The 19739-nt window shown below is 43.1% G+C and overlaps 1 protein-coding gene across 1 annotated transcript in view; it reads left to right on the forward strand.

The window, feature by feature from the left end:
* Positions 1 to 19739, forward strand: part of SLC39A10 (solute carrier family 39 member 10) — a 136217-nt gene that overhangs the window by 26259 nt on the left and 90219 nt on the right. Inside the window, exon 2 of the mRNA XM_004772149.3 lies at positions 317 to 416. The gene's annotated coding sequence lies outside the window, so the exon portion shown is untranslated. The remainder of the gene's footprint in view (positions 1 to 316; positions 417 to 19739) is intronic.

Genomic DNA, 19739 nt, shown 5'->3' on the forward strand with positions numbered 1-19739 from the left:
GGGTATATAGATCATCACAAGGCTGAATTAAAATACATTAAATATGGAAGTCGGATATAAAGCCATGTGGGTTATGCAACGTACAAAGAAGAGTTGAAGAAACACCGGAAGCTTCAAAAGGTGGAAACCCACGGTCCTCACTGGCTGGGGAAAACAGTTCCTTCTCACGCATCAGCAAACACCTTATATAAGGCGCATCAGGAAACACCTTATATAAAGCGTGGAGTTTGAAAACCTTAGCAGTCCCAACCGATCTAAATGAATGTAAATTTAGGAGGAGGGACTTCTTTTATCCTTGCATTTGTGTTCTCCACAGCCTCAGGACGGACCTGACAGGCTTCTGGAACTTCCCTGAACTGGATTAAGCTGAGATAAAGGACAGATCCCAAGTCATCTGTTGAAATCTTCTTGAAAGGGTAAGTTTCACTAATTTACCATTTCTTCAAAATGATATAGTTACTTAGCAAAGTACATGCTCTTGGCTAAACAGCTGGACATTTATTTAAGATTTCATTTTTGGGTAACAGTGCCTTCAGGAATACAGGGCTCATTAACACTATGAGTGAAGGCTGTGCTCCCCTCCCCCCAACACCCCAGGATGTCTCCCATTCAGGGTGGGAGCCCTACAACAACCCTTCAGTGTATTCATGAGTTGGCATCACCAGGGAACTTCATGGGGACCAGAAGTAAAAACTGAAGACTTTGAAATGGAGCAAAGTAGATACTAATCAAAAGGAAGAAGTATGTAAGTTCATACAAAGGAATAAAAAAGTGTGAATTAAAGTCAAAAGAATGTTGAGATTATGGAAAGTATTAAAAGCGGAGAAGCCGATATAGGCAGATTTATTTGCAAAGACATTACCTTAAGGACCATAATGAGGACAAGGGATTTTATGCAGGAATGAGTTGGAGATTGTTCTCAAAAATAACCCCAAATGATGGAAACGAGGTGTTTGGCTTAAAAAAAATGAGCCAGTGTAGACATTTCTTTCTTTCTTCTTTTTTTTTTTTTCCAGTGTAGACATTTCTTTTGTAGGTAATGTCTACTCAAAAAGACGTGCAGATCCAAAAAGTAAACAGTAAACATTTTGGATAATGAAGAAAACATTTACAATGCATAGGTATGCATTATTAAAATTTCAGGAATGTCTGTTTACTGTAATAAGTAGCATGAACAAAAGAAGGGAGACCGATCTGGAAAGAAAGAAATAACTTGTGTTTTTTTCTTATAATCTCAGAAATGGACCCAACCAGACAGGCTGAGAGTTCAGGGTGTGGCTAGGCTCCCAAGAAAACTCATCCTAGATAATTCTGAAGCAGAAGTAACAGCAATCATAAACCTGTAAACCTGAATAATTCTACCTGGGAGCCAAATGGAACTTCATTATTGAAAGAAGTCCTCTTATTCTATGGGGGAAAAAAAAAAAAACTCTTTAAATTCTGACGTACTCCACACCTGGCCAACTGAGTTATTAGTAAAAAGTAAATAACAAAGCACCCAACCTTGGATTTCTGCATGTCTTTAACTGCAAAGAATCATTAACAATGCAGCAACTAAAGATAAGGCGAGTTCTTTCAGAAACAAATTTTGGCTTAATTTAAAGGTAAATAAGCTAATTTCAGAAAAAAAAAATAGGAATTAAGAATTTAAAGTATTGTTCTGGGCTTTTCTTCCACGTAGAGAAACTAAATGGAAAGGAAGAAGAAAAGCCCAGTAAAGAAAAAGTGTTCGGTCAGTTTTTGGATTCTTTGGTATAAAGGACTGTTCATCAGAGTAAAATTCTATCAACAGTTGGATTTCAGTCTGCTCCTTGAGGTTCCGGGTTATATAAGGAGAACAGCTTGTATTCCTATGTTCTTTAAGTGATTTCATGTTTAGGGTCAGTTGTACCATAAGAGTTTTTATACTCGCTTGCACCGATTTGGAAGTATGCATCTAACACAGTGAGGTCCTGTTCTCCACCCACGAAAAGATAAGCAATCAGCCTTCGCCTTAGGGAGATGACCATCTATTTTAGCTGATTCAGTTTACCCTTTTTTTCCCATAGGATGAAAGAATAATTAAGCTCTGCATATGTAGAGTAAGCACTTTGCCTGAGCAATGTTGAGGTAAAATGATTTTTGAGTCAGGTCGACCAGGGCTTGAACCGTGGCACGCTTCGGACTTCTCGTCCTCGAAGTCTGAGAGTTCACTAGTCAAACAGGAATTCTGATTTTTTAGCTTACAGGGGTTTCTTGAGGTAATATTAAATGTAATAATGTATATAAAATGCCTATCTCATAGATAAGCCCCCAGTTTTTAGTAGTCCCGCACCCCATATATATTATTTAAATGATACGGTCAGCTTTAGCATTTCTGTGATTGTGTCCATTTTTATTCAGTATTATTTTACCATAACGAAATAATTTAAAATTTAAAATAGGTTCATGAACGCAGTCAGGGTCTACTCGGCAGTACTTGGCGCGGTGGTGAGTAAGGCAGCGGTTTTGTTACTAGAAATTCAAGAGGTGGGGCACCTGGATGGCTCAGTGGGTTAAGCCGCTGCCTTCGGCTCAGGTCATGATCTCAGGGTCCTGGGATCGAGTCCCTGCATCGGGCTCTCTGCTCAGCGGGGAGCCTGCTTCCTCCTCTCCCTCTCTCTCTCTGCCTACTTGTGATCTCTGCCTGTCAAATAAATAAATAAAATATTAAAAAAAGAAGAAAGAAAGAAGAAAGAAAGAAGAAACAAACAAACGCAAGAGGCCGTGCAGCCGGAGCTGGAGCTCAGGAGCCCATACCCCGGTCCGCCATCCTCGCCGGTCGCGGCCTCTGCGGCTCGGGGAGGACCCGGCGGCGAGCAGTGCCCCGAGGGAGGCCGGGGACCTGGCCCCCGGGTATTTCTAAACCCCCTGGAGGGAGAGAACCGGAAGGCGGGCGGGATCGGGATCGGTTTCGCGGGATTCCGGGACACAGAAGCGCCCGCGAGGGAGCCCCGGAGACGCGCCCTCGGAACGGACGTGGCGTTTCCGCGCCTCCGCAGCCCGCGGGCCGGGGCGGTTCGCCCCGGGAGGACGGACGGGCGGATGGACGGGCAGACGGACGGACGGACGGACGGATGGATGGATGGACGGGCAGACGGACGGACGGACGGACGGACGGCGGGTCGGCCGCGCGCACCTTCCCGCCCGCCGGGGCTGCTGCCCTCGGCCCTGCGGCCTCTGCGGCGCGGTCGGACGTGCGAGCCGCCGAGAAGGTCGGCTCAGCCCCGGTCTCGTTCCCGGGGACCCCGCGGGCAGCTCCGTCCTCCCGGCCGCCGCGCGGCGCTCTCGCTCCGGGCGCGCCCCCGGCCGTTCCGCGCGACCGGGGGGCCGCGGGGTCCCCGACCCGAGGGTCTCCGACGGGCGCTGCGCGGGCGCCGCGCTTTCCCTCACTGCGGTTCTCCGCGCTCCGCACCCGGGCCGGTTGACGGGAAGGTGGAAACGGGCCATTTGTCCTTTCTATTTACACGATCTCATTCTTAATTTTTTAAAATTTTTATCGTTTTAAAGATTTTATTTATTTATTCGACAGAGAGAGATCACAAGCAGGCAGAGAGGCAGGTAGAGAGAGAGGAGGAAGCAGGCTCCCTGCTGAGCAGAGAGCCCGATGCGGGGCCCGATCCCAGGACCCTGAGATCATGACCTGAGCCGAAGGCAGAGGCTTAACCCACTGAGCCACCCAGGCGCCCCCTCTCCCGCCGTGCATTCTTTTAAGATTTCATTTTTAAGTAATTGCTACACCCAAGCCAAGCTTGAACTTAAAATCCCAAGATGAGTCCATGCTCCCCCGCTGAGCCAGCCGGAGGGGGTGCTCGGGGCGGGGGTGGGGGGCTCCCATCACACCGGGTCCGCTTGCTCCGGGCCCCTCTGTGGAAATGGAGAAGAAAACCGTGGAGAGTGTGTCCAAGACCCAGTCAGTCTTCCTGCCTGTTAGTTTATCAGCGTTGGCACCAGAATTCAAAGGAAGAGAAAAGTCTTCTATTGCCTAAATTTGAGAGAGACAGAGACAGAGACAGAGACAGATAAACATAAAGGGAGGCTGGCAGGAAGGCCGGGAGGAAGACCATGGATAGGCGTGACCTTTAATTCATAATTCTCCTTTTATAGAGGTATCTGATCATCTTAATTTGCAAAAACTAAGTAAGTCATGCCTATATGATTACATGAATCTTTACTTCACTCTTGGAAATACTCCATGTCCTCTGGAAATATTTAAAGAGCTTTATCATATCCCTTTAAGAAGAGATAAAATCATAGCGTGGAGTGCAGGTTTCAGAGCCATCTTCGCTAAGCGGTATAGTTGATGTTTGAGTATTTTTCCTAAAAGTTGTTTTTCTTTTTTAAACTTCATGAAGAAATCACACTCTTTTTTTCCTTTTCCTTTTTCTTTTTTTTTTTTTTTTTAAGATTTTATTTATTGGGCATCTGGGTTGCTCAGTTGGTTAAGCCACTGCCTTTGGCTCGGGTCACCCTCCTGGAGTCCTAGGATGGAGTCCCAGATGGGGTTTCCCCTGATCTGCAGGGAGCCTGCTTCTCCCTCTCCCTTTGCCTGCCAACTCCTCCTGCTTGTGTTCTGTCTCTCTGTGTGTCAAATAAATAAATAAAATCTTAAAAAAAAAAAAAGATTTTATTTATCTATTTGACAGAGAGAGCGAGCGTGTAAAAGCAGGGGAGTGGCAGGCCGAGAGGGAGAAGCAGGCTCCCTGCAGAGCAGGGAAACCCCATCTGGGACTCCATCCTAGGTCTCCAGGATCACCACCTGAGCCAAAGGCGGCCCCTCCACTGAGTGAGTCACCCAGGCGCTCCAGGAATCCACAATATTGGACAAACCCCATGGAGACTGAGGAAGATAATGAAATGCATCTTGAAGTATTCACTGTTGAGGGCGCTGTGCCTCGCAGTCTAAATTTATTGCTGACTCGAATCCTTTCATTCCTTATTCCGCTTCCCCCAGATTTCTCTACTTTCATTGTTACTTAATTTGCTTCCTCAAATGGGGAAAGCCGTCAGACATTCAAGTTTGTTCTTTAAGTCCTAGAATCTACATTAATAAATTATCTAGACAATGACCTCACCTATCCCTTTTCAAAAATATTGATATACAGATCATCTAAGAACCTGGTCAATTAAAATAATCAGTGCAAGGTAATTAGCAAATTATTTACTCAACAGTTTATTACAGAGATTTTAATTTCCATCATTAAGATTAACAATCATTTTTTAGGATGCGAAGCCTTGGTGGCAAAGTGGGTTAAGCATCAGACTCTTGATTTCATCTCCAGTCACGATCGCAGGCAGGGTCATGAGACGAAGCCCCACGTGGTGCTCCGAGCTCAGCATGGGACCTGCTTTCCATTGTTTCTCTTCCTCTGTCTCTCCCTCACCCTTGCAGCTCATCCCTGCCCACCCCCCCAAATTTTTGTTAGGGCCTTTCTGGCTCAGTCAGTAGAGCGTGTGACTCTTGATCTTGAGGGTCACGAGTTCGAGCCACATGTCGGGTGTAGAGATTACTTAAAATCTTAAAAAAAAAAAAAAAAAAGAATAGTTTTTTTATTGTGTGTTTTTTTCATTTGGGGAATGTTGGCCTATTTTTTAATTGCGTTCTTGTTTAATTATGGGAAAATATACACATTCTTTACAACATCATCTATTATTATTACTATTTGAAATCAGATTATAATCATTCTCATTTATGTTCATGCCAGATGAAGTTTGAGAGGTGTCATGATAAATTATATCAACTCTTAGAACTTCTTAAGTGTGGCCACTTGGTATTGTAGAATAAATTGCAAATGATATTAAAATAGTGACCCATGGGAGTGCCTGGGTGACTCAGTCGGTTAAGTGGCTGCCCTTGGCTCAGGTCATGACCGCAGGCCCCTGGAATGAGCCCAGGACCACATAGGGGGTCCCTGCTCAGTGGGGAGCCTGCTTGTGCTCTCTTTCTCTCTCTGTATCAAATGAATAAATAAAATCTTTCAAAAAGGAAAAAAAAAAGTAGTGACCCATGGCTGTTCAAACATGGCAAGCCAAGTTCTGGATAGCCCTTTAATCAGAAAGAGTTCATCTAAGAAGAAAATACAAATGACTTTTCAATATCCTGTTTTTAACCCATCATAGGTAGAAGTTTAAAATATTTGCCCGTGATTTCTTTTTTTCCCCTGGTAGCATTTAGGGCTGGGATGGGTGAAGCTTCTATGATGTTTCACCTCCCCACTCACGGGCTGGAAATAGTTTTATTTAAGGGCAGAATGGGAAGTATATAGGCCAAAGTTGAGAGAGAAGAGATTAATACTTGTGTTGAAGGGCAGTGGCCATAGAGATACTTTAGATAACAAGTATACAAAAGGCTCGGCATTTATTACATTGCTTGGAAGGATATTTTGGAATCTCCTGAGTTTTCTTGAAAACCACATTAGCAGCTCCATCTGGGAAAAAGTCCTCTGCCCTAACCCACATTCCAAGGCCAACTTTCAGGCTTTCCTTAAAAGGTGCTTTGTATTAAGCCTTCAGGAAATAGCCCTTTGTTAGCCCTTTGTTAGTACCAGGCTCAAAAAAAAGGCTGAAGTGATAAAAATATAAATTGTGATTCTGTTAAAAAAAAAAAACAAAAACAAAAACAAAAAAACCCACAACACTCTAGCTAGAGTTGGTTTTGAATTCCTAGGACAGTGTTTAATTTGTTCAGGATTCTTACTCAGCTTTTACAATTGGCTCAATGTTCCGGGAGAACGAGAAGGAGAAACCTGTTGATACAGCTCCTTTAAGTGCTGTGGGTTTCCAAACCGCGCTGTAGATATCCAGCACACATTCCTGTGGTGAGGCCAGGGGTGAGTGGAAAGCCTTCCCCGTTCATTCAAAGAAGGAGAAAGGGACTGAATTTACCTCCCAACAGGTGAAGTCAAGCGGGTCCTGTAAGTGGGTTGATTTGTTATATAAATCAGAGTTCTGTGTGCAGGGACTGTAAACAATATTTTCTCAGCAGGTACCTTCTGTTTCTCCACCCCAGCCTCAAAGCCCCCCAGCTCACTGCTGGGGAAATACTTCTTTCTTGTTCAGAGATGCGTTTCTTCCTCCCTAATGATAGCTTTTTCTGTGTCTCTTTGTTTTTAGCTCAAAACAAGGTTTTCCCCCCTTTATGTCATGTCTCTTTGCCTTTTCTAATACATGACATTGTTTCTCTTTTCCTATGTTACTGTGCTCCTTCACATCTTGAAAACCTGAGCCTTGTATCAAAACAATAAAAATGCATGCTCTCTAGAATTATCAAGGAATAGTACAGCTGTCCTCTCTGGAGCATCGAAAATTTTGGAAGCGCTTAGAAATTTCTTTTTAACAAAATTTATCAAAATTTTTGATAATTTAACAAAATTTATCAATTTTATTCTTATGTAATAAATTGTGTACTAAATTGATAACTATGATATAATAAATTACATCAATAATTGAACAAAAATTATCAAAAAACTTCTTACAGAAACCCATTTTGTGAAGTTTTTGGTTTTTGCTTTGATGGGTGGTTTACAAAAATATCTAGTGTGTTTCAGAAATACCTGTGCATGTTTCAGTGCAGTGAACGTTCAACAAGTAAAAGCTTTAGACAGATCCTTCATTTGCAATTAATTTTGGATATTTATCCAGAGAAGTGATTTTTTTTTCTTTTAATAATCTTTCTGCAGAGCTAGATACAAACATGACTCAGTGCTACAACTGAACTTGAAAAAGAAGGACAGATAAGGGTTGTGGGAGCAAGAGAAAATGGTTGCTGATATTTTGAAAGTTATGTCCTGGCATTGCTATTTGAAATTTTGTAGCTGCTGTCCAACTCTTTAGCAATGGAAAAGAGACCTAGTGTGGATCTTCGCGGGCTCTGCCTGCACTTCCTGTCCCCTTTTGTTCGGCCCACGGTCTCAGAGGTCTTTCCTATTCAAAGACAATGCTCCTGAGTGCTGGCGGGCCGTCTCCCGCTGGAGCAGTGGGCTGCTCTGACTCATTCACACTTTTATCCTGTGAGATCATTCATTCTAGGAGTAATGACACTAATTTTCCAGGAGGCTGCCTGGCTAGGGATGTCACAGAAGGGATGAAGTTCAAAGACTTGAAACAGCCCTGGTACGCGACAGGAGCTTGATAAATACTTGTTGGATAAACGTCTTCAGCTGTTTCCTTTTGCCCATTGTATCTCCAATCAGGTCATGAGGGAGCAAGCTCGCTTTTTTGTTTGTATTGCAGTTATAATTCTGACTCGTAAAATATTGGGTGGATGGATGCAGCCAAAATTAAGTAAATAAGCTTGACTTAAGTTTCTTGAGTAATCGTTCCAAGCCCTCCAAACCTTTGTAGCTTTATTTCCAATACACCCTTTAAATTTTGCTTGTGGGAGTTGGGAAGGCGGGTGTCTGAGCCGGTGGTTCTCCGGGACCTCTGTACCCCTAAGGAAGAGCAAGGTCGTGTGTTGAACTTGGCCTTACGGTACTGTTGTCAGGGATACCTTAGCCGCTCCAAAAACATTTTTGAAAATAAATACCAAAAACCTACATTAAAAACACCTCTGGTTAAAACAACCCAAGCTTTAGACAAACTCCACTAATAAACCATCTGTAGCAAACCGCAAGGCCCCAGTCATTTGGGGTTTTTTATTTGAAGTGGAGCCGACACACAGCGCTGCATTGGTTTCAGGTGCACAGTACAGTGGCCTGCTGTCTTCTGACGGCTTCTCCCTGATGTCAGTTATTTTGAGCTGTTACCTGTACGGCAAATGGAAAACAAGAGCCCAGGGTGTCTGCATTCCCTCAGGGTTACTGACACTGATAACTACATAATGAGTGGCCCTCCCCCTGAAAGAGACAAAGTTCTCTAGAGGAGAACTTCTTAAACTTTCCGGCGCAGAGCAGAACACCCTGCGGACTCTGACAGCGCGGTTCTGACTCTGTAAGTCCTGGGCGGCGGGCAGGGGGTGGGGAGACCTTAATAATCTGCGTTTTTAGCAAGTCACAGGTGATGAGAATGCTGCTGGTCTACAAAGTTATCACCCCTCTGTCCCCCACCCCCCCACCCCTCCGCTACCGGCCCGTTTTGTAAAGCTGCAAATCCTTGGGTTGCACCTCTGGGCCATGCCCCTTACACTCTTCCCTGGCCCCACTGCTACGTTTCTCATGGAATTGGCCTGGAGTTATGGCCGGAGCGTGCGGCTTTTGTAAGCTCTCAGGTGATGCTAATGTTCAGCCAGGTTTAAGAACCTCGAGATCTTGTCTGTAGTCGGTTTCTACTTGGAAAGCCGTTCGCTCGTCTGTATCATACTACTGCTCCCGGAAGGCATTTGCTGTTCTGAGTTAAATGCTCTGCCCTTTTTTGAGGGACTCCCATCAGGCTTTCAGAGCCCCCTTTCAAATACCACAGCCCTTTTCAGATATTTGACACATTTTTAAAAAAATTCTTCGAGCACTCAACCTGTTCTGAATCCCATATGGCTTTATCTGTAACTCCTAAGGCGATGACCGCATTCTGCTTTCTAATTATATGTGTATTTACCGTAACCTGCCTCGTCGATCAACTACCTGAAGGCAGACGTCGTCTCGCCTCTTTTATCTTCCCCTGTGGTTCCCCAGCCGGGGCCGCTCGCAGTGCCCTGAGCGCGCATTTCTTGCTTCCACCAGCGTTCCCGCGGAGCTGGGTGCCACGCGGCCCAGGCTGGGTGCCGGAAGCCAGATGCGTACCTTCCCCCTCTAGCTTAACAGTCGAATGAGGGAGACCGATATGCACAAATGATTGACAAAAACCATGTGAGAGTTCAAGACAAGACAGAACCGAAACTTCCAGATTGGAAAGAAGGTCATCTTGGAGGGAAGGATTGAGATCTGAAGGTTACAGAGTCAGGTGGAGGGGTGCGGAACGAGGCTGAAGGGCTTTTGGGAGAGAAAACTGTAGCATTTGCGTAATTTTAGAAAGAAATTAATTTTTTTTTTCAATCAGAATTTTTCCTGCCTCTACCTTCCATCTACCAGGCCCCCAGCGAGGTGCCAACAGTGACTGGTTTCTTGGGTATCCCTTCAGTCGGAAGCAATGTGCTGTTGAACCTTTCAGTGTCCCAGCAAATGTATACTGAGCGCTGAAGTTTTGCCTCTGAACTATGCTTTTTCCCCCCTTAATAATTCTTTATCTCTTTTAATTCTAGAGAGGCCTTTTCTTTTTCATGAGGAAAAACTTGTTTTAAAGCTGAATATTAGGGGCGCCTGGGTGACTCAGATGTTAAGCATCTGCCTTTGGCTCAGGTCGTGATCCCAGGGTGCTGGGATGGAGCCGCCCATCAGACTCCCTGCTCCTCGGGCAGCCTGCTTCTCCCTCTCCCACCCACCTCGCCCCCCTGCTTGTGTTTTCTCTCTCACTGTGTCTCTCTCTGTCAAGTAAATCTATAAAATCTAAAAACAAACAAAGCTGAACATTATCCCATTACGGAGCTGTATTAACTAGGATGTCCCCAATAGTTGGGTTGCTTACCATATTTTACTATTGCAAACAGTGGCACAATGAATAATTTTGAACTTTAGACATTTTTCATATATGAAAGTATATCTTTAAGATCATTTTCCAGAAGAGAAATTGCTGAATTATGAGCATATGCATTTGTAATTGTGAGACATACTGTTAGATTGCCTCCCAAAGGTTTTTTTTTTTTTTTTTTAAGATTTCATTTATTTATTTATTTGAGAGAAAGAGAGAGACAGAGGGCATGGAGGGAGGGAGGGGCAGAGGCGGAGGGAGAAGCAGTCTGCCCACTGAGCAGGCCCACTGATCTCAGGAACCTGAGATCCTGACCTGAGCGGAGGGCAGGTGCTTTAACTGACTGAGCCACCCAGGACATGCTCACCATGAGAGCCCCTTTTTCTCCTGCATTCTCAATAGTGTGTTTCAGCTTTTTGGATATTTGTTTAGCTCTACTAGATACAAATAAAGATATCTTCATAGTTTTAATTTGGATCTTTTTTTTTTATAAGTGAAATTGAACATCTTTGATAGGTTGAAGAGGCATTTATATTTTCTTGTGTAAAGTCCATGTTTTCTTGTTAAATATTTTACTTTTATATTTAGAGTATAGAAGTATAAAGTCTCCACACCTAACATGGGGCTTTGAACTTAACAATCCTGAGATCAAGAGTCACATGCTCTATGGACCAAGTCAGCGGGGTGCCCCTAATCGTCCTCTTTCTATACTCTTTGTCCAGTTTTATCTTGGGTTGTTGATAACTTTCTTATTGATTTCTTTCTTTCTTTCTTTCTTTTTTAAGATTTATTTATTTATTTGACAGACAGAGATCACAAGTAGGCAGAGAGGCAGGCAGAGAGAGAGGAGGAAGCAGGTCCCCTGCTGAGCAGACAGCCTGATGCGGGGCTTGATTCCAGGACCCTGACATCCCAAGGCAGAGGCTTAACCCACTGAGCCACCCAGGCCTCCTTTCTTACTGATTTCTAAAAGCTCTTGAGGCATTAGAGATTTTCTCCTTTTTTGATGAGTTACTAATAATTGACCCAGTCTTTGCATTTGCTTATAGTGTTGTGGAGTTTTTGTTGTTAGTTGTTTGTTTACTTGTTTGTTTTTACCTTATGGTTGAGTTTGGTTTTGATAGAGTTAAACTTACCAATCTTTTCTAGGATTTCAGGATTTTGAGTCATAGTTAGAATGGGCTGACGCATCCCAAGACCATAAGTAAAATCTCCCTTGTTACATTCCAGAACGTTGATAGCTCAGCTTTTTTACATTTAAGTCTTTGATCTTTCATATGCGTTTGGCATATGATGTAAGGCATTCACCTAATTGTTTTTGTATGCGCATCTGCTATCAAAGCATCATTTATTAACCTGATTTTTAACAAAGATAACTGTGAGAGCATTGAGAAGGGGAAGGAAGACTAGAGTCTAGGAGACCAGTCCTAGGGAAATAAAAAGGCAAGGAAGTAAAAAGCAGGTGAAGGGGTAGGGAGTTTTATTGGTCAGTCCGTATAACAACCTGAACAGTAGATACATTACATGGGTGTTGCCATTGTCACCGCCACCTCTTCGTGGTAGATGTGGCCAATCTGACGCAACACTTTTCTTTTTTTTTTTTTTTAAAGATATTTATTTATTTATTTATTTATTTAACAGAGAGAGAGAGAGAGGGGGAGAGAGATCACAAGTAGGCAGAGAGGCAGGCAGAGAGAGAGGCCCCCTGCCAAGCAGAGAACCCGATGCAGGGCTCCATCCCAGGACGCTGGGATCATGACCTGAGCCCAAGGCAGAGGCTTAACCCACTGAGCCACCAGGCACCCCGACCGTGATACTTCTTAAAACATTGTTCCAGGCAGCTACTTCGTGTTAATCAAAATGGATCTACGAGCCATCCCTGGTGCGGGATTTGATGTGGGAAGTAATGGAGGGGGAAGAGAAGTGGCAAGAGAGGGACTGGAAGGGCCCATGATGATGTCAGGGTCTTGAATGCATATCGAGCAATGGCGATATCATGTGGGGTTTTTTGGTTTATTTATTTTTTATTTTTTTAAGCTCTTACTTATTTGTCAGAGAGAGCAGAAGCAGAAGGCTGCAGGCAGAAGCGGCAGAGCAGGCAGAGGGAGAAGCAGGCTCCCTGCTGAGCAAGGACCCTGATGCGGGGCTCAATTCGGGGATCCTGGGATCATGACCTGAGGCGAAGGCAGAGGCTTAACTGACTGAGCCACCCAGGCGTTCCCCCCCCCCCCCTTATTTTTGGAGGGCAGAAAGTGACAACGATAGTGTTTGAACAAAAGGGTGTGGGAGACAATGCGGACTTGAGGAAGAGAAACAAAGCTACGGTGAGCCGTCCAGGTTCGAGATGCTGAGTATCTGAGCTCAGGGACTCTGGTGCCATAGAGAGGACGTGCCGTATTCCAGAGGTAAACTCCCTAGGACGTGTAAGTGTTGAACTGCAGGAGCTGGAAGAAATGAGCTGTCGGTGCTAGAGGGAAGATAGACTAGAAAGGATTGGTTCCTTCAAGTAACACACAGTCGTCTGGGGACTCCAGAGAACTTACGAGGAGCACATTTGGGGATGGAGAGGTGACGCATAACGGGAGTGAGTGTGGATTTCAGTCAGACACGAACGCTGTATTTGGACTGTTTGTATTTACCTAGCACTGGGCTAAAACTGTAACGCATTCGCAATAAAGAGAAGAATTTAGTGTTGATTCATAAGTAATTACTTGCGGACAGAAGCTGAAAAAATGACCAGTTAGGTCTGCAGGTTCTCGATTTGAAAGATGACTGGCTCAGAAATTGATGAACTTGCAAACGGAGCAGGTAATAATGGAAACACGATTGGGAGCCGATACAGGTCCACATAGCCTGGAACAGGAAGCCTGAGGTGACCCTCCAGGAATCCTTCAGGGTTAGTCGCCACCAGCCAGTCTCCGCATATTATGTCCAAGCTTGGGCTTCAAGACTTGAGACATTAAAATCCTGGAGAACATTCAAAGAGCAACAAAGATAATTAAAGGGTTAGAAATAATAGCTGAGGCATGAAAGTAAATTTAAGTTAGCCTGGAGAAAAGGAGAACAAACGGTTACTCCATTCACACCAGATGAAAGCACTGTAGAAGTAACGATGTCCTCAGAGTTGGGAAGCAAGGAAAGAAGGGATCAAACTGGAAATCGATGTGCGTGAGATATGGGGCAAAACTGCCTGAGAAGAAGGTTAAATAATAGAGTTAAATCTGGTAGCTCAAGTCGTCTGGAAGTTGTGAAATCTGTCTGTGAATCTTTAAAGCATGGAAAGCTAAACAGGAAATCTCTATTTAGCAAGCACTCTGTACTTAAGGATCCGATCCCACACCCCAGACCCCTGCCAGGAAAATCCGCCACCAATCTTGTGTGAGTTGCTGCCCTAAGATCCCTGTTCAGGAGGGTCTTCACCGCTGTCAGTGCCCCTTCAAGAGTCAGGCGTTCACTCCATTATTATTTTTGAATCGTACATATGGGATGTTATTACTTTGGGTGCCAGGATGTAGAATGAACAGAACAGAAGAAATGAATGTACCCAAAGTTTATTGAGTATCACTCTGTGTCAAGTACTGAGCAGCTACTGCTTCACTCAAAGGCCCCCCCCCTCGAAAACTTGTCTTTTTTTTTTTTTTTTTTTTTAAAGATTTTATTTGTTTATTTGACAGACAGAGATCACAAGTAGGCAGAGAGGCAGGCAGAGAGAGAAGGAAGCAGGCTCCCTGCTGAGCAGAGAGCCCGATGCGGGACTCGATCCCAGGACCCTGAGATCATGACCTGAGCCGAAGGCAGCGGCTTAACCCACTGAGCCACCCAGGCGCCCCGAAAACTTGTCTTTGTTGTAGTCCCTACTTGCTGGATCTCTACTGTTTCCTCTCAAATCCCTGCCCGAGTCTGTTATTTCAGAGATCAGTGCAGGGGACTGGAGAGTCCTTGGTCCAGAAACAAGTAGAGTTTAAAAGTGTGGATTTAATATTTTTCAAATAGAACACAGATCGCCTGTAGTTTTAATTTGTTTCAGAAGCACTGAAAATGTAATTTATTCATTGGGCTCACTCATTTCTTTTCGACACTCTGCTGTCTGACTGGCACTAGTGAATCTGATGGCATCATGTTCAATGCTGGTGCTTATTGGAGATTTATTTAACAAGAGTGACTTTTTAAATTGTTCAGATAGGCAAAATTAGAACATCATTTAGGTGTTTCTGTAACAAATGTAGCTGTGCCATGTATTTTTAGATGTTCGATAATGTGAAATATTTGGAAGCCTGCTGTGAGCACACATGTTTAGAAATTAGCTGCATTTTTTAAAGGCGTATTTGGAACTGGAAATTGATTGCTATATGGATTGTGAGTTCTTTGATTTCCTTGAGGGTTGTGTTTGATGGAGTTCACTTTTTTGGTACTGAACACAGCATAGGGGCAAAAGGCTGTTTATGTCTTTGTAGAAGTGTCAACAATACCGGTACCTACAGACAGGGAGTCACATTCTTTCTGTCATTGTTTGCAAACGCTTTGAAGCATCCTGTATCACTTGATCCAGTTTCTCCAAATAGAGGATTTGGCAGTGGCAGAAGGTCGGATTAAGGATAAAAAGTAAAGAGCCAGCACGATTTAAAAAAAAAAATCATTTTTTTTCTGATTGGTAAAATTTCTACCAATTCAGGGACGTGCAAACTAGCCAGAATTCATTTGTAGTAATTGAAGTATGAAGTGAGAGAGCATGGCGCCGAATGGGGCCTGGAAAGATAGATATTAACAGGTGGATTTTTGTAACTGGGGAACCAGGCACACTTTGAGGACTTGATGATTGTTTGAGAACAGAGAGATATGGGGTGGGGAGGGGGATCCCAGAGTTTTGCAAAATTACTGTGTTTTTACAGAACAGTTACCTGTATTCATCATAAATCCAATGACAGACTCTCTATACATAGGAAAATATGGAAGGGCTTTAGAAACATTATCCCATTCAATCTGTGTAGACCTCTGTAATGTAGGAATAGTTTGAAGATGGAAAAAAAATGAGGCCTAGACAGTTCAATAATCTCCCCTACTTAGAGAATTGTGATGTCAGGATTCAGTCTCAAATGAATCTGGTTCTAAATCTGTACACTTTCCTAATGTCACATTGATTCTTACTATTGTGCCTGTTGCACTTTCTTAGAAAATGAGTGATTTGGGATTTCCCCATTAAGTTCAAACATTCCAACACAACCAGAAGTGTTTTGGACTAAGTAGTCCTTGCTAGAATGAATGTTTTCAGGTTGAGGCCATCCAATGGGAATACCGAAACTATCAGCCATGCCTCCCAGGCACAGGCCAAGGTAATATTTTGAGAGCAGAGGGTTGAAGGAAGACTCCAATGTTTGAAAGAGAAATTGTGATGAATGTGACACAGTGACTTGTAAGTAAAAGCCAAAGGCAGTTTGGAAGTTGGATGTCTGGGCTCAGAACAAGCAGGAAGGGCAGTAGCTAGAGATCCCGCAGAGACAGTAACGCCGAGCAACAGTGACACAGACTCCATCAGCCCGGTTGTGGGAGCTGTGGGGAACTCAGGGTGGAAAATTGTATGAATGAATGATGTCACTATAATGGAATTTGAGATCTGTTAATAAAAAGATCCATTAAAAAATGTCCATTGTATTCAGGGCTGTTCTGCCAAAATTACACAAGGGCATGTGTTTTCATGACCTAACTGATTTTGAGTGTACTGTTTTATCAGTAATAGGATTTTTTGCCCTAAGTGTAATTTGTATGTTAATACTCCTGTTTACAGTTCATTGAGTATTATTCTAGTCATCTTACACGTTTTTATAAGAACATAAATTCTCCCTAACCCCTGCCATTCCAACCTTGCCCAGTATTATGTAATTTATTGTAGGCAGATTGTTTGTACTAGCAGTAAATGTGTCCTTTTGGGCTTGGTACATTTCTTAAACAGAAGAGGCCATATTAAACCAAATATTTACTGTGAAGTGGATAACTGGCACTCTACAGATACCACATCTTAAGCCATTTTTATTTTGGCTTTATATAGCTAAAGGTTAAGGCAGCCCATCCATTGTAAGCTCTGCCTCTCAGACAGAAATTTGGCCCTGAAAAGAAAAACACTTTTGGCTTTATAAAATGATTAATTTCCAAATTTTGAATGAGCCAAAATGAATATATTATATTATATTATATACTTTTATTTATATGATCACATTTCTCAGCAGCTTGCTTTTTCATCCTTTGAAAACAGAAGGGCCTGTAACATTGTGAATGTACTTGTAACATTGCTAAAGAATTCCGTCAAAGTAGTTGTTTTAATCATTTGTTAAAAATGTGAAACTCAACACACACACACACATACCTCTTAGGTATACAGATTGGGAAAAATTAGACCAACGACTCAAAATCTAAAATAAAAGCTTTGTCATTTCCTGAAAATTTATAGTCATGAAGAAGATAAAGGAGAAAGACCATTCACCAGCCAAAATCTGGTGGTGTATCCACAGCATAAAAGAAAGCCTGTTTCCATTAATTAAAGACACGGTGTGTGGAGGCGCCTGGCTGGCTCACTTGGCAAAGCCTGGGACTCTTGATCTTGGGATCTCAAGTTCAGTCTCCGTGTTGGGGGTGGTGTTTACTTAAAAGAGTAAATAAAATTAAAAACCAAAAACCAGGTGTGGCAATTGACTACCAAGGAGGGAAGAGAGAACCTCACAAGTTAGCAAACTCTGAAAAGGCAATTTCAGAAGGTGCCAATAACATAAGTCTGAGAATGGCCGCCGTCTTGGGCCAGTACCGCTTTGCAGGTCGAAGACTTTGTTGACGACTTATTCCAATCAGCCAGTTAGGTAAGAAGTGCTTCTTTACCATTTACCATTCCCTTGCCTGTCCGTTTAGGAAGTGTGTGTGCAAAGCTTGGGGAGGAGAGATGAGCCAAGAAAACACGTGTGTGAGTGCCGGGGGCACGCCTGGGGGCTCCGTCGGTGAAGCATCTAACGCTTGGTTTCAGCTCAGTCCTGATCTCCAGTGATGAGATTAAGCCCCAGCTTGGGCTCTGCACTCCGCCGGGGAGCCTGCGGGAGATGGTCTCTCTCATCCCCTCCCCCCTCGGTTCCTTCCCTGGGCCTGCTCTCTAAAATAAGTAACATCATTAAAAAAAAAAATCAGAGTGAAAAATGAAATAAATAAAAAAGAAGGCCTCTGCCTCATCTGAATTTTTATAGGCAAAAGGAAGAGACAAAAGCAAACCAGAGAGAACTTCTTAATTTACATATACAGGTAAGTGTTACATTTTGGGCCCTTATAGCTTGGTACTGATTTGCTTTACACCGTGTTAGAGGAATTTTAATCTTCACAGAGGTCTAGGCCTCTAAAATTGCCAAAGGGGACCCTGTTCTGGCCTTCCTTATCTTGAGGAAATGGAAACCTCTGAAATTTTCTTCTGCTCTGGACTCTTTATTTTCCCCTTGGAGATAGGAGTCACATTCTCAGAAAGCCTCAAATTTGTCAGACTTCCCGGGGTAAGAAGCCCACACTCAGATAGTAGCGTACGAATAGCAGTGAGTCTAAATCAGACGATACAGCAGGGCTACTTTTGAATTGACATCTTCTCTCTTGATGGCTTTGTTCCTGAAGCTTGAGATGAGAGAGTAAGAAAGAAAGCTCAATTTGACCTGCAAAAGAGAGAATAATACGTACTTTTTCTCATGGCCACAAAATATGCTTTACGAAACTGTATAATGTCTTAAAAAAAAAAACACCACCAACTCAAGCCTTTTCTAAATCTGTGGAAATGAAAACAGAAGAGCTTCCTTTTAAAGACCATATTCCTTCTAGATTTTAGGGATTCTTATCCCAGAGCAGAGACCGTAATTAGAAAGGGTCAGCTGGAGAGTCACTGTGCAGGTTGCAGATAAAGGTGAAGAAGATGTCAAGGAAGGTATCGCCAATGGGTAATATTTTCCCTGAGTAAATTTTCCCCAAAGAGAAGATGTCTCTATATAGAGTTACTCATCTGTATCTCAGGCTCACAAACTGGCTGGTAAGTTTTAGTGGCAGGAAAATTGATAAATAGTTGTAGCCTGGAGATACAATTTCTCTCCTGGCACATCAATGTCTTCCCATGTCCCTTGGCTGTTTTTATCTCAAAGCATTAATCTGTGTTTCTTGGGGAAAATAAATTCATGATGATGCATCAGTAAATTCTGAGCAGCTCAGAGATTGCCTTAAAAGTGTATTTTAAAATATTACCTTTCTGTATTAAATTGAGGGTTCACTGTTACCTAAGAAGTGATCTAAATTGGGAGCTTTTAACCAGGGATATGCGTAGACTTCAATTTGCTGTAATGACTCTGGTTAATTTATTCCTCGTTAGTCTCTCAGAACATTTTGAAACGATACATCTAGAAATCTGCACTAAAACAAAACAAGGCAAAAACCTCCCTCAGTGACTCATACTCCCCAAAGTGATTTATTTAAACAAAATAGCTACAACTTCAGTAATTGTCCATTCTTCCATTTTAAAACGGCATGAACAGTGAGGACGCTCATTTCAGTGAGTGGCTGGTTTACGTCATTCCGTGTACCCGAGGACTGGGGAAGTGGGTGCTTGGAGAAGTACCATCTTCCCACCATTAGCAACACACCCGAAAGGCAATTATATGACCCAGATTAATAAAACCCAGCAGATGATGTAATTACCCGAGTAGCTGAAAAGTAAGGAAGAGAGATTTCTAAAGATATGCCGGTACCAACATTCTAGGACTCTTAGAAAAAACTTGTATTGCCCACATTCAGACATGTCCTTTACGATAGGAAATAAGACTGGGAAGGACATGGAAACAAGGCAGGGAAACCCGAGAGCAGGACGGTGCACGTATGTACGGAGTATACTGAGTGGCCAGATGTTGCCTTGAAAATCTCTAAAACTAAGGGACAGCAGAAACCACCAGTGTTTTTAGGCAGTACTGGTAATGCCAAATGTGGGGACAGATTGCTGTCAGTGTACAGTTTTGTAGACTTCATACTTCTGGTAGTGTCTGGTTTTGGATAATTTTATTAAGTCCCTTGTGGAAGAAATCTGTGAGTTAGACCTATTAAAATCAACTTTAGAAATGAACTGCCGGTAAAAGGAACATTTGCAAAGATGGGCGCTTTGAGTAGAAGCAAAATGTCAACAAAATCAACGTCGTATCACCTTGTTTACTAAAGTTATAACTGAAACA

This window comes from Mustela putorius, unplaced genomic scaffold, assembly GCF_011764305.1.
Source record: "Mustela putorius furo isolate JIRA1106 unplaced genomic scaffold, ASM1176430v1.1 tig00000275_pilon_pilon_pilon, whole genome shotgun sequence".
NCBI lineage: Eukaryota > Metazoa > Chordata > Mammalia > Carnivora > Mustelidae > Mustela > Mustela putorius.